At 38.1% G+C, this 13,613-nt stretch overlaps 1 pseudogene; it reads right to left on the bottom strand.

Moving 5' to 3' along the window:
• Nucleotides 1–7,574: 7,574 nt before the first annotated feature.
• Nucleotides 7,575–11,738, bottom strand: LOC101430422 (phosphorylase b kinase regulatory subunit beta pseudogene; annotated as a pseudogene).
• Nucleotides 11,739–13,613: the final 1,875 nt, after the last annotated feature.

Below are 13,613 nucleotides of genomic sequence, written 5' to 3'. Positions count from 1 at the left end.
TGATCTTAGAGGGATGGATTTTAGGATTTCTCCATTGTAAATGATGTTGGCTGTAGGTTTTTCATATATACTCTTTATCATGTTCAAAAAATTTCCTTGTATTCTGATCTTTTGGAGTGTTTTTATCAAGAAAGCGTTCTGTATTTTGTCAAATGCTTTTTCTGCATCTATAGATATAAACATGTGATTTTTTTCCTTCAATCTGTTTATATGCTGTATTACATTGATTGATTTTCTTATGTTGAACCATCCTTGAATACCTGTAATGAATCCCACTTGGTCGTGGTGTATAATTCGTTTAATGTGTTGTTGAATACGATTAGCAAGTATTTTGTTAAGTATTTTTGCGTCTAGGTTCACTAGAGAAATTGGTCTGTAATTTTCCTTTCTTATGGTGTCTTTGTATGGCTTTGGTACTAGGGTAATGTTGGCATCATAGAAGGAGTTAGGCAATGTTCCTTCTGTTTCGGTTTTTTGGAAGAGTTTCAGCAGGATTGGTGTTAGTTCTTTCTGGAATGTTTTGTAGAATTCACCTGTGAAGCTATCTTGCCCTAGTCTCTTCTTAGTTGGTAGGTTTTTAATGACTGATTCTATCTCTATATTGTGATTGGTTTGTTGAGATCTTCAATTTCGTCTTTCGTCAGTATAGGCTACTTATGTGTTTCTAGGAATTTGTCCATTTCCTCTAAATTGTCATTTTTGTTGGAATATTGTTTTTCAAAATATCCTCTTATGATAGTCTTTATTTCTGTCACTGAAATAAAGTCACTGGTGATGTCTCCTTTCTCATTTCTTATTTTGTGTATTTGCATCTTCTCTCTTTTTTTCTTTGTTAGTCTTACTAAAGGTTTGTCAATTTTATTGATCTTCTCAAAAAACCAGCTCTTGGACTTGTTTAACTTTTAAAGGGCTTTCTTATTTTCCATTTCATTTAGTTCTGCTCTTATCTTTGTTATTTCTTTCCTTCTTCCTGTGGGATTACTTTGTTGTTTTTTTCTAATTCCTCCAAATGTGCAGTTAGTTCTTCATTTTTTGCTCTTTCTTCTTTTTTGATGTATGAATTTATGGCTATAAATTTCCCTCTCAGTACTGCTTTTCTTGCATCCCATAAATTTTGGTATGTTGTGTTATCATTATCATTTGTTTCAAGGTAGTCATTGATTTCTTTTGAGATTTCCTCTTTGACCCACTGTTTTCCTAATAGTATGCTGTTTAATTTCCATATCTTATTGTGAAATCTGGGCTTCTGGCCCTTGCAAATTTCCAGCTTCACTCCACTGTATGTAATAATGTAGAGATATTATTTTGTATGATTTCAAACTTTCTGAATTCATTAAGCCTTTCTTTGTGGCCTAGCATATGGTCTGTCTTGGAGAATGATCCATGTGCACTTGAGGAAAATGTATATCCTGCTGTGTTTGCGTATAATTATCTGTATATGTCTATTAGATCCAGCTTCTCTAATATACTGTTCAAATATTTTGTTTCTTTAGTAATTCTCTTTTGAGATGTTCTGTCCATAGTTGATAGTGGTCTATTAAAATCCCCCAGTATAATTGTAGATGCATCTATTTTTTCACTTAGTTTTTCCAGCATTTGCCTCATGTATTTAGAGGCGCCCTGGTTAGGAGCATAAATATTTATGATTGTTCTTTCTTCTTGACAGATTGTCCCTTTCACCAATATGTAGTATCCTTCTTTGTCTCTCACAATTGTTTTGCATTTAAAGTCTATTTTTTCTGATATTAATATAGCTACTCCTGCCTTTTTTTGGTTATTGTTTCCTTGTAAGATTGTGTTCCAACCATTCACTTTCAGCCTCCATGAGTCTCTGGGTCTAAGATGTGTCTCTTGTAGACAGCATATAGATGGGTCATATTTCCTTTTCCAATGTCCCAGTCTGAATCTTTTGATAGGTGAGTTTAATCCGTTGTTATTCATTTTTATTACTTTCAAAGAATTATTTACGTTAGCCATATTTTGATGGACTTGTGTGTGTCATATTTTGTTTGTTTGGTTTTTTCTTCTCTTTTTGTCTTTTTTGTTGCTCTTACACTCTCCTCCAACTCTGCCTGTCCTGTTTTTTCCTTTCTTCCTCCAGAACTACCTTTAGAATTTCTTGAAGGGGAGGTTTCTTGTTGGCATACTCTTTCAATTCCAGTTTATCTGTTAATATTATGAACTCTCCATCATTTCTGAATGGTAGTTTATCTGGGTAGAGTATTCTTGGTTGGAAATTTCTTTCTTTTTTTAACTTGACTATATCATACCACTGCCTTCTTGCCTCCTTGGTTTCAGATGAGAAATCAGCACTTAATTTTATGGAGCTTCCTTTGTATGTGATAGTTTTATTTTCTCTTACTGCATTTAGAATTTTCTCTTTTTCTTGAGGGTTGGATAATTTGACAAGTATATGACTTGGGGTGGGCCTGTTGGGGTTTATGATATTTTGGGTGCACTATTCTTCTTGGATAAGTACATCAGTCTCTTTTAGTAGATTTGGGAAGTTTTCAGCCATTATTTCCTGCAACACTCCTTCTGACCCCTTTCCCTTCTCTTCTCCTTCTGGGATGCCTATAATACATATGTTTGTGTATTTTCCATTGTCATTCAGGTCCCTACGTCCTAGCTGGATTTTTTCTATCTTTTTATCGATCAATTATACTATCTGCTTAATTTCTGATGTACTGTCTTCCACATCACTAATTCTCTGCTCTGCCTCTTCTAATCTGCTGTTATTTGCTGCGAGTGTATTTTTGATTTCTTGAACTGTGATGTTCATTCCCATATTATCTGTTATCTTTTTGCGTATGTCTGCAATTTCCCCTCCAAGTGTTGTCTTCATATTGTTAACCTCTTCCTTTACTTCATTAAATTTGTCTGTGATATATGTTCTGAGATCGTTAATTACTTGTGCGAAGTTCTGCTCCTCTTCCTGGTTTTTAGTTTGTTCATTGGATTCAGCCATGTTTTCCTGATTACTGGTTTTGCTTGTAGATTTTTGTTGCTGTCTGGTCATCATTTTATCTTGACGAGTTTAATCAGTTCCTTAGCTTCTTTGTCTATTCTTGGGGATTAATTAGGTGTTGTTTTTGTGTACGTGTTATATCTTCTCTTTGTCACTTTGTTCTTCTTATTCTAATTTCTTATGGCTGGCTGAGTTCACTTTGAAGGGAAGTACTTAGGCCAGGGAAAGACAATTGTGTAAGCAAGGAAAATGTGTCTAGTAGTATTGGCAATAAATGATAACAGAGCAACAATATGAGATCTTGGAGAATGGATATTAGATTCATGTAAGTTGTGTAGAGTTATAGCAGTAGGTAGAGTAGCTATAATGAGGGAGTCAACTGAATATGGGAGGAATATTGTATGAATTAAAAAGCTAGTGTTTTCATGAGAGAGCGAAAGAGAAAAGAAAGGAAATCGTTTCAAGAGTGGATAAAAGACAGAAAACAAAACAAAGGTAATAGAAATTAAGAGTTAGACAATTTGAGGATCAAAGAAAGGGTGATGGAATATAGGAGAGACAGTAGATGATGGAGGATATCAAGATATAGGGGAAAGGGGATATGTAGGTAGCCAAAATCAATTCACACAGAAATGAGGCAATGGAGAATGAGGAAACTCAGCAAATGTGAGGTGTTCCTTTCAGCACCTATTGTATAATTAAGATAAAATAAAATAAGAAGAAAATGGGGACAAGAGAGGAAAAAAAAGAGAGAAGAAAGGAAGAAAGAAAAAGGGGGTGGGTAAAGGGAGGGGAACAAGTAAGGAAAAGAAAAAAATATATAGAACAACCACAACAGCAACAACAACAACAAAAAACCTAAATAACTGAAAAAAAAAGATTTTGGGGAATACAATGGGAGAAAAGCCTAGGAGATAATGCAATGTTAGCAATCAGGACAATAAAAAATAAAAAATAAAAATAAACAAAAACAGAAAAGAAAAAACGCAAAGGTTGAGGGCTAGGATATTCAAGGACCTCAGATGGACCTCAGGGCATGATGGATTTAGGGATGGAAAGTCTGCGATATTGCAGACTCAAGAGGTGTGCGTCTCTTGGGTGTGGGCCACCAGGGTTTTGGGGACTCAGACCTGGCAACCTCAAATCTGGTTAACAGGGAGCCTGGGAGCACCACAGTGCAACACAGCCTTCAGGGATCCCTGCAGCTGGGTGCCAGCCCTATGGGGTGGTCACATCAGCAAACTATGACTTATGTGTCAGAACCCCGCAATTCACCCTCTCACTCGGTTCTCTTCTGTGGCTGTATTACCAGTTTGACTTCAGGACACCTCCCGCCTTGTAAGCTACCGAAAGGGCCACCTGGGGGTGCCTCTACTCTGCAGCCAATTTAATGATGCTGTAGATCAGTAGCCAGGCCCAGGGGGCGGGGCTTCAGCCGGAAATGCCAATATAAGAGTCCGAAAGTGAAATTCCCACGCTTTGCAAAATATTCCCCTAATCGGCTTCCAGAGGTCTCCCACCCTGCCAGTCCTGAAACAGCCTTCTGGTGACGTCTCTTTATTGTGAGCAATTTAAAGCCGCTGCAGATTGGTAGCCGGCCTTGGAGGTGGGGCTCTAGCCGGAAGCGCTATTATTTGTGTCCGCAATCAAAAATTCCCCACCTCGCAATAAAACTCTCGTCTGTCTCCCCAATTTGGTCTGTGAATGCCTCCTGCCCTGTTAGCCCCCCAATAGCTCGCTCAGGGCTTATGAATTCCCCAGTAACGCAGAGCCTCCAGGAATCGCCATCGCAGCGCGGGTGCTCTGGCTCCACCCACCCCAGGAGGGAGCGTCCCACACGCAGCCCCCACCTCCGTGTATTAGAGCCTCAATTTCATCTTACACACGAATTTTCTCTGTTACCTTCGCACCAAATCGGTGTCCAGACACCTCCTGCCCTGCAAAATCCCTAAACAGCCTTGTCGCAAAGAATTTCCAAAACTGTCCAGCCACTTCTTTGCAGGAGAGATTATCAGGTGCGCTCACTCAGCCATCATCTTGCCCCGCCCCTCCGGAAATGACTTTAAATCCATGTCTTTACCAAAATTCCCTTCAAATCAATCCAAGACTTTCCCACCAAGAATCTCCAAATTCTTCCATCAAATATCCATTGTTTCCAAGTCATTTCCAAATTTTTATATTTATGTAATAGCGGCACACCCTCTTTGGTACTAAAAGCTGCTATTGTTTGCAGGCTACTATGGCAAATGCTGTGTTCCACTTTGCTTGACAAAAGGACTTATTAGCTCACAGTTTCAAAGGCCAGATGTCCAGAACCAAGTCATGAACAAGACTGTGCTTTCTTCCTGAATTCTGTAGTATTTTCTTTCTTACTTGCCACAATTCTTGGGTCCCTTGAATTTCAATTCTGCTCCCCAGTCACATGGCATTTTCTCTGTCATTATGACTTGGTTAATAGTTTACACTAGTTTCTATATTCCCATTCCTCTTGTCATGTCTGAATTTCCTCTCTTAATAAGGCTCCCATCGTATCAATCAAAACCTTTCATCATTCATTTTGTCTATGCCTAAGTAAGATTTTAGAAGATCCTATTCTTAAATATTAGACCATAAAGGATAATACACCTCCAAATGGTCCTATTTAGAAATGAACTCACACCCACAGGAATTCAGATTAAGATTCATCATATGCCTTTCCTGACATACATGATTCAACCTATTGCAGGTATATTTTAAAATTTTTATCTTATATTTTGTTTAAAACTCAAAAGGCAATCTCTTTAATAGAAATCTCTGTCTGTTTCCTCACATTTGCCATCATTTGCTGAGGACAGGGCAATGCCTTCCACAAATGAATTCCCAAGACTTGGTGCACAGCAATGGGCTCAGTGAGAGACCAGTGTTTGCTGGAAATACCTTTCTCTTCTCTTTGCCCAAAGTGAGGTCAGCCACAATCACCTATCAAAAAAGAAGTTTGGGACTTGGAGTTGTTGTGGGTGGTGCTGCAGGGACAGTTACTGGACATTGTGTGTCCTCCCATGGCCCACTGAATGATATGTGGGAGAGTGTGGGCTGTGATGTGGACCATTGACCATGGGTTGCAATGGTGCTCAGAGATGAATTCACCAAATGAAATGAATGTCTCATGATGATTGAAGAGGTTGTTGTTGTGGGGGGAGGAGTGGGGGAAGGAGGGGGAGGGGTACATGGGGTCCTCATATATTTTTAATGTAACATTAAAAAATAAATAAAGACAAAAATAAATAAATAAATTTTTAAAAGAGTTTCCTGTTATCTCTGCAATCTAAACTCTTCCCTTGCCTCTTCTTCAGATAGACATCCCATTCATTCATTCTTTCATTCACTTTCCAAAACAATCTTCCATATTTGAACAGTGTCTATTCAGAGATACCTTTTTAAGGAATCTCTCATGATTCCTCTGTGAGGCAGGGAGGATAATTTTCCCTATTGTGTAGTTAAATAAACTGAATGAGTTTGAGGCAGAAAAACTTCCCAAATCCCAAATGGCTGAAGCCCTGTTACCCTGGGCTTAAGACTATGGTTTTATTTACCTTCTTTCTCTCTTTACTGTGACAGAGGGAAATAGAAATTCACATTGAGAAAGAATAGTCATGCTGTCAGGAATTTCCCAGCAATGATCCCTCCTAATGCAGACTCATTCCAGGTGAACAGTTCCCAGAGTGTCAGTGAGTCACTATGTTCCTGGGAACACTTGTGCCTGCATGACGAGAAATAAGGGGGAGTGGGATAAGGAATTGATCACAATTTTGTCACTAGGAATCAACCAGGATCTTTACACAGACCTGGGAACATTCAACTCCCACTTTGTACAAAGCACCGGTAGTGGAGCAGAGAGATGCCTTGTGTTGACCACGTCCATGACACATATGGGACAAGGTGACAACATGACCTCAGTACATTTGAAATATCCTACTCCATCCCTGATCATGTGTGACATTTAAATTGACTTTCACACTCACAAAACGCTAATTGTAGGAACATATCAGTGGTTGGTAGACCTAACTACTACTCAGATATTGCCTGATGTCCCTCCCCTTTTCCTATTGGATTTAATTGAGTATGAGGCCCTGTGCCATAATCATACAGAGACACTGTCCACATTTTAGGAAAGGAAGTATGGTGGACAGTGTATTGCTGCACATCAAGTATCAAGAAAAATTTCCCCCCTTCCCACCATGGGATTCAGAGGCTCGTACGGTAGGAGTCCCTCGGGTCACATCAGATATGTACACAGCAAGAGAGAAATAAAAATGTACTTTCCCATGTTAATGCCATGCGGCACACCTGTCCCTGAAGTATCTGTTGCGGAGCCTGCCCCATATCTATTACATTCTTCAGTATCCACCACCAAGTTGGCTGCACTATTTGACACTTCCCTCCTCATCGCTGTTAAATGTAATGACCCTCCTTCGTTAGGCTCAGTTGTGACTATTCTACATGGGGTTGTTCACTCTATTTTCTCTGTGCCTGCAGTTGTCCTATGCAGAGTACAGCTTGTGGACTTGGGAACTTATTGGAGGCAACCTGGGGGTTCCTCTGAGCGTCTCCTGCAATGCCCTTTGATTCATGTTTTCTGAACTGTGTCTGTCAGTCTCTAGGGAAAAAAAGGAAAAAGGGAAGAAGCTTTATTGAGTCAACCAAATAAAATTATTTAAATTATGCTCCATCAATTTAAGAAAGATTCGCAATATCTAGGGGCAACCCTATGCACACAATCTCTCTTGAAATGACCAACATGAAAATTGAGGAGACAACCATGTATTCCTGTGTGAGAAATGCAGAGAGGGAATATCTGGGTGAGGCCAGACACAAACTCCACTGCAAGGCATGGAGGGGAGCTGCAGAGGCGTCTGCATCACCAGGGGGCATTCAAAGCCCAGTGCAAGAACAAGAGGAGGAGACCTAAGTCTCTGCTAGATGGTTTTGTTTAGTAAGCCAACTCAATTTAACTGCATTGAGGTGGGAATTTAGTACAAAGAACAAAGATTCATATTCATGAAATATAGAGGTGAATTTTCAATATATTCAATATACAACTATTTCTGTCTTACAGTGAAGGTTATTATTGTTGGTATAATCCTGAGAATTATTTTACTTGATTAAAATCATTTCTTATCAATATATGGGCTATGACAAGTAAAAGAGGTTCCTGAACTCTGTCAAGGGCTTGGCAAACACTTCACCAGCATGATCAGCCCAGTCAATAATGGTTGCCTTGATTATATGTCAACAAAAATGTACACTTCTAGTCCCTGAATAGGGACTCAACAGAGGCTCTACTACCTTCCTAAATAGCTAACCAGATATGGGTCAATGTTTCTGGGCTTGACTTTTCTTTCCAACTGCAATTTCATCAAAGTTTTATCAAATAGCTGCATGTTCCTATATTTCCCGGGGGCAGGCTGGGGTGTGTTATAAAATGAAGTAATGTCATCATGTTTTTCCACTTCCTTTAGCCCACAGCCAAGTTTTTCAAATTCATGAAATGCTTCTGTCACCAAGTTGTCTACATACATTATGTCTTGAAATTCTAGCTCAGGGTTGTAACCAGTGCAATGGTTACAACCATTAGTTACTCCATGAAGATCTGTCTGTACTTTGACTGTTCAATATTTTCCAAAATATCTTCAGCAAGGAGAGAGAAGTTCATCTCATATGTGGTCATATTTGGGAGGGTTGGTTGCTGTGATAAATGCTTTCCAGATACAGTGAAAGTATTGGACACACACTTCAGCATCTGCAACACTCAGTCATAGAATCCAGCAGGAGTTCTATTCAAAGGCCAATTGATCTTACATCAGTTCAGCCAACGTCTTCCATTCTGTTAAGCTAGAGAATATCCAACAGAAGCTGTTTAACTTCACTAGTGACAGCTAATATAACTCTATGGCTGTCTTTTCTCTGTCATAGGTCTTATACTCCATTTCCTGGATGATCAACCGAAATTGAATTTAATTCAGCATACTATTGAATACCAGTATGGATGACCAGTTCTGGCTAGATGACCACTTCCCTAATATCATAGGTATTACTGCACTTATAATAGATAGTAGTTAATCTCTCTTGAAAATAAAGAATTAGAGATAACTTCTTGATGTCCCAAGACACCCAGAAGTATCTTTTTTTCCTGCACTAATGCATTTGTAAGGGATGAAGCCAGGATGCCCACTATATTATTTAGAAGAATTGCTGCATGGTACATAACAATCCAAAGCTTTTTGGTGCCAGGTCTTCCATATACTGTCTGAATGTGAGCAGAAATGGTACATTCCTTTGTGATGAAATTGGTGCCTTCTCTTTTGAGCAATTAATGCAGAAGTATGGTTTTGCTATCAGACTCCTGCAGTTGTTCAGTTTTTGAATACTTTTGTAGGTGGGTTTACTTTTTACATTTAGCAGTGGTGTTATCTGGCTGCTCTTCTAGTTCAGGATCATTGGGGTTCTGATTTGTCTTTTGATTTTTGAATGTATATGCGGTTCTAGGTGCTTCAAACTCTTAAATGATGGAAGTTTGTCCATATCCCTGATTCTTATGAAGTCAAGTAATATCTGGATCTACATATCCAGATACTGTTGTCTCTAGATAAAGAACATGAACTTTGACTACTACAACCATTCCTTTTTTAAAGGCTGACAGCAGTTCTAATATGGGGTTGAACCAGCAACCTCTTATATTGTCTTCCTAAATGAGAAGAAGGAAAAGTAGATGACCATATATTCTCCAAGATTTCTAATGACCTTTAGGGAATTATTCATATCATCCATTAGCCGTAAAACATTTTGAGACACGAAGAAATCATTTAGGGCAAAGTTGATGGAATAACAAATCACAGTACTTCCTAGATGTCAATAAATCTCGTATATACTGAGGCAGCGAATGGGCATTTCTGGCCTTCTGGAGAGTTGTAAAATTTCATTGATACATAGGCGAAAATAAGCTTTCATGTGTTCATACCTTATTTGACTATGGTATACCTGTTAAGGAAATTGAGTTTGAATAACAACGGTGTTGAGTAAAACTTGAAGGTGTTGGCTTTCTGCTACAAGTTCTATATGAATTACAAAATCATTTTTCATTGATTCCTAATTGAAAAACCTCACGTTAATGGCTAACATTATACTGGTTTTGTAGAGGGGCACATTGGTGGACCAGATCAATATCTTTGGGACCCATTAATTCTTTGGCCAAGAGTTTTGCAATGATATAAAGAGCTTGTTGCCAGAGAAAGTGTTTTCCATCATTGTCACATTTACTAGGAAATCACATTTGACTTTTTAGGTTTCAATTTTCATATTTTACAAAGTCAGGTGACACATAATAATACTTTAGTACTACATGATATCCTTCTGTCGTCTGATGAAGTACTGGAGTCAGATATTGCTGATATACCTCTATTTGAATAAGATTATCTCTAAAACTCCATCAATCATCATGAAAAGAAAAAATATGAGAAATTTGCATACATTGCTAGCAAATTAATTTCAGCTGGTTTGTAGTAGCATCTGTTGGGATCTTCCAATGATGTGCTATACCCAGCTCTCAAGAACCACTTAAATTCATATTTTTCTTTTAATTTTCTAATCTCATTATCAAATGTCTGAGTAAACAGAGCTTTATCATCTAGGACAAATGCAGGATAACTGATGTAGATGAGCAGGGCAGCATCTGTGTTGAAAGACATTGGTTCTCTAGGTAAAGTGTGTTGAATTTCTGTATATCTGAGTTCATTCTCATTAATGAGTGAAAATATAAAATGTTAAATGTCACTGAACTTTCTACATATTCATCTCCCTCATTTCTTTTCCAGACTTATGCAAAGCTCATCATAGTGCTTTTCAAGATTAAGCATTTAAAATTTTGAAGAGCTGCTAGAAAATTGAGATGTTTAAATTGTCCTGTCATTTATCTGGTCCAGGAATATGTCCCACTACAAAACCAGTATAATGTTAGCCATTAACGTGAGGTTTTCCAATTAGGACCCAATGAAAAATGATTTTGTAATTGATGTAGAACTTGTAGCAGAAAACCAACAACTTCAAGTTTTTCTCAACACAGATGTTATTCGAACTCAATTTAACTTAAGTCTAATCCTTAGAGTAATATTCAGTACCATGTGCCAAAAATTAAGATAAATAACTTTGAAGCATTTTCTAAAAGTGTCTGGACTATAATTTACATCTCTACTACAATTTTCATAAACTTAAATCACCAAATATTGTCTGAGTCAAGGGATCTTGTCGGTGAGCATTCTCAGATCTTAGGGTGCCCATATATGTACTCTCTGAAAGCAGCATCATCATTGGAGGACTATCAGAAGGGGTCTAGCCTCTAGGGGGTGTTCAGGACACTGAACACAAACAGAGGGAAAGTAGGGAAGGACTTCCTGTCAGGGTCTGAGGCTTCCGCCTGCCTCATGATACAGCGATCCAGGGTAATCATTTTTTAAAATTATTTTTTAGATTTTATTTTATTTTTCCCTCCACCACTCTCTCCCTTCCCCATCCCACTGTTTTTTGCTGCCTGTGTCCATTGGCTGTGTGATCTTCTGTATCTATTTCTTTCTTTGTAGTCTCTTCTTGTCTTTCTCCTCTAGGATTTCCCAGGATTCAATCCTGGGAACCTCTGATGTGGAGAAATTTTCCATGTCAATTGCTTTACCTCAGTTCCTAGTTTCTGCTGCACTTTACCTTGACTCTCTGCTTCATCTCTCTTCCGTAGCATCATCATCTTGCCGCATGACTTACTTATGCAGGCAATGGATCATCATGGGGACACTCATGTGTATACTTGGCTCACCAAAGAGGCACATGGGTTATCATGCTGGCACTTGCACAGGGACTTGGCTCACCATGTGGACACTGGCTCAACATATGGGCACTCATGTGGGAACTCAGCTCACCATGTGGGCACTTGTGTGGGCACTTGACTCATCATGCAGGCAATTGACTCGCCATGCAGGCACTCACGTGGGCACTCAGCTCAACAAATGGGCACTTAGTTTATCACATGGGCACTGGGTCACCACAAGGCACACTTTCTCTTCTTCTTTTTCCAGGATGCCCCAGGAATTTAACCCAGGGAGCCCTTATCACATGAACCACATCTGCTTCCCTCTTTTTGCAACTTCTATGATATCATCATATGTTTGACTTTATGGAGAAAAGAATAGCTTTGCTACTCAAACTTGCAAGGTAGATTGACATGCTTTCCCTTAGAAGACTGGTTTGGAAAAGGTCTCAACTAAGCAGCAGTAAGAGTTATATAACATTCCAAGGATATTTTCCCATTACATTTTCCCTACTAACATATCAGTCACAATAAGTAAACATAGCAGCATATCAACAACATGTCAATAACAATAAAAACTAAATTATTTTAAATTGCTGTCCTTGAGTTTACAACACACATTTTTTTAAAAATATTTATTTATTATTATTATTTTTTAATTACATTAAAAAAAATATATGAGGTCCCATTCAACCCCACCGCCCCCGCCCCCCACTCCCCCCACAGCAACACTCTCTCCCATCATCGTGATACATCCATTGCACCTGGTAAGTTCATCTCTGAGCATCACTGCACCCCATAGTCAATGGTCCACATCATAGCCCAGACTCTCTCACGTTCCATCCAGTGGGCCCTGGGGGGATCTACAGTGTCCCGTAATTGTCCGTACAACACACATTTTTAATTGGTTTGAGTTACCTTCACATAATACTATCCCACTTTATGTCTGCTGCAGGTAATGTATAAGAAAATATTTTCAATTCTTTCCTTCTCTCCCTTGCAAGATTACTGTCATTCATTTCACATAACTGTATGCTATAATCAGAGAATTAGTATTGTCACTGCTGTTAAAATTAACTGTTAAGCCATATAAGAATATGAAAAATAAAGTATTTTATTTCAACTTCATTATTCCAACAATAATGCTCTGTCTTTCATAAAGAAAATGAAATTTTCTGACCTATACATTTTACTTTTTCCCTAACAAACTATTAAACATTTCTTTTAGGACATGCCATTTAAAAATATAATCTTTTTTTTCAAGGAAAATATTTATCCTTCATATTTGAAGTATTCTTTCCTTGAATATAGAATTTTAATGTATAGTGTTTGAATTTTAACACATATTGCAAGTAACTATATCTTTTTGTTAAAATTTTACTTTATTTTTAAAGAAGATCTGGTTATGTATATAGTACATTGAATATATAAATATAATATATAATATATAAATACCCCATCTCCTCCCTCTCCCATAATTTTCCCCCTTTAACAACATCTTTCATTAGTGTGATGCATTTGATACAATTGAAGAACAAATGTTGAAGCATTGCTACTACCCTTGGTTAGTTTAGTCATGTTTTATACTTTCAACTGCACAATTTTATAGGTTTGACAAAATAGATAATAGTCTGTATCTCTCTCTTCAATATCATGCAGAAAATTCCAATATTCCCCGATACCCCATGCTACACCTATTCTTACCTCTCCCTACCCACAGAACCTCTGGTGACCACTGTCTTTATAACAATGTTAAAACTTCTTCCATTACTAGAATAGTAATGAATCTACTTTGGTCAATAGTTGCATTCCATC

The sequence above is a fragment of the Dasypus novemcinctus genome, chromosome 19 (assembly GCF_030445035.2).
Source record: "Dasypus novemcinctus isolate mDasNov1 chromosome 19, mDasNov1.1.hap2, whole genome shotgun sequence".
NCBI classification, from domain to species: domain Eukaryota; kingdom Metazoa; phylum Chordata; class Mammalia; order Cingulata; family Dasypodidae; genus Dasypus; species Dasypus novemcinctus.
The sequence above is the reverse complement of the archived record's forward strand: the minus strand, read 5'-3'. Positions and strand labels throughout refer to the sequence as shown.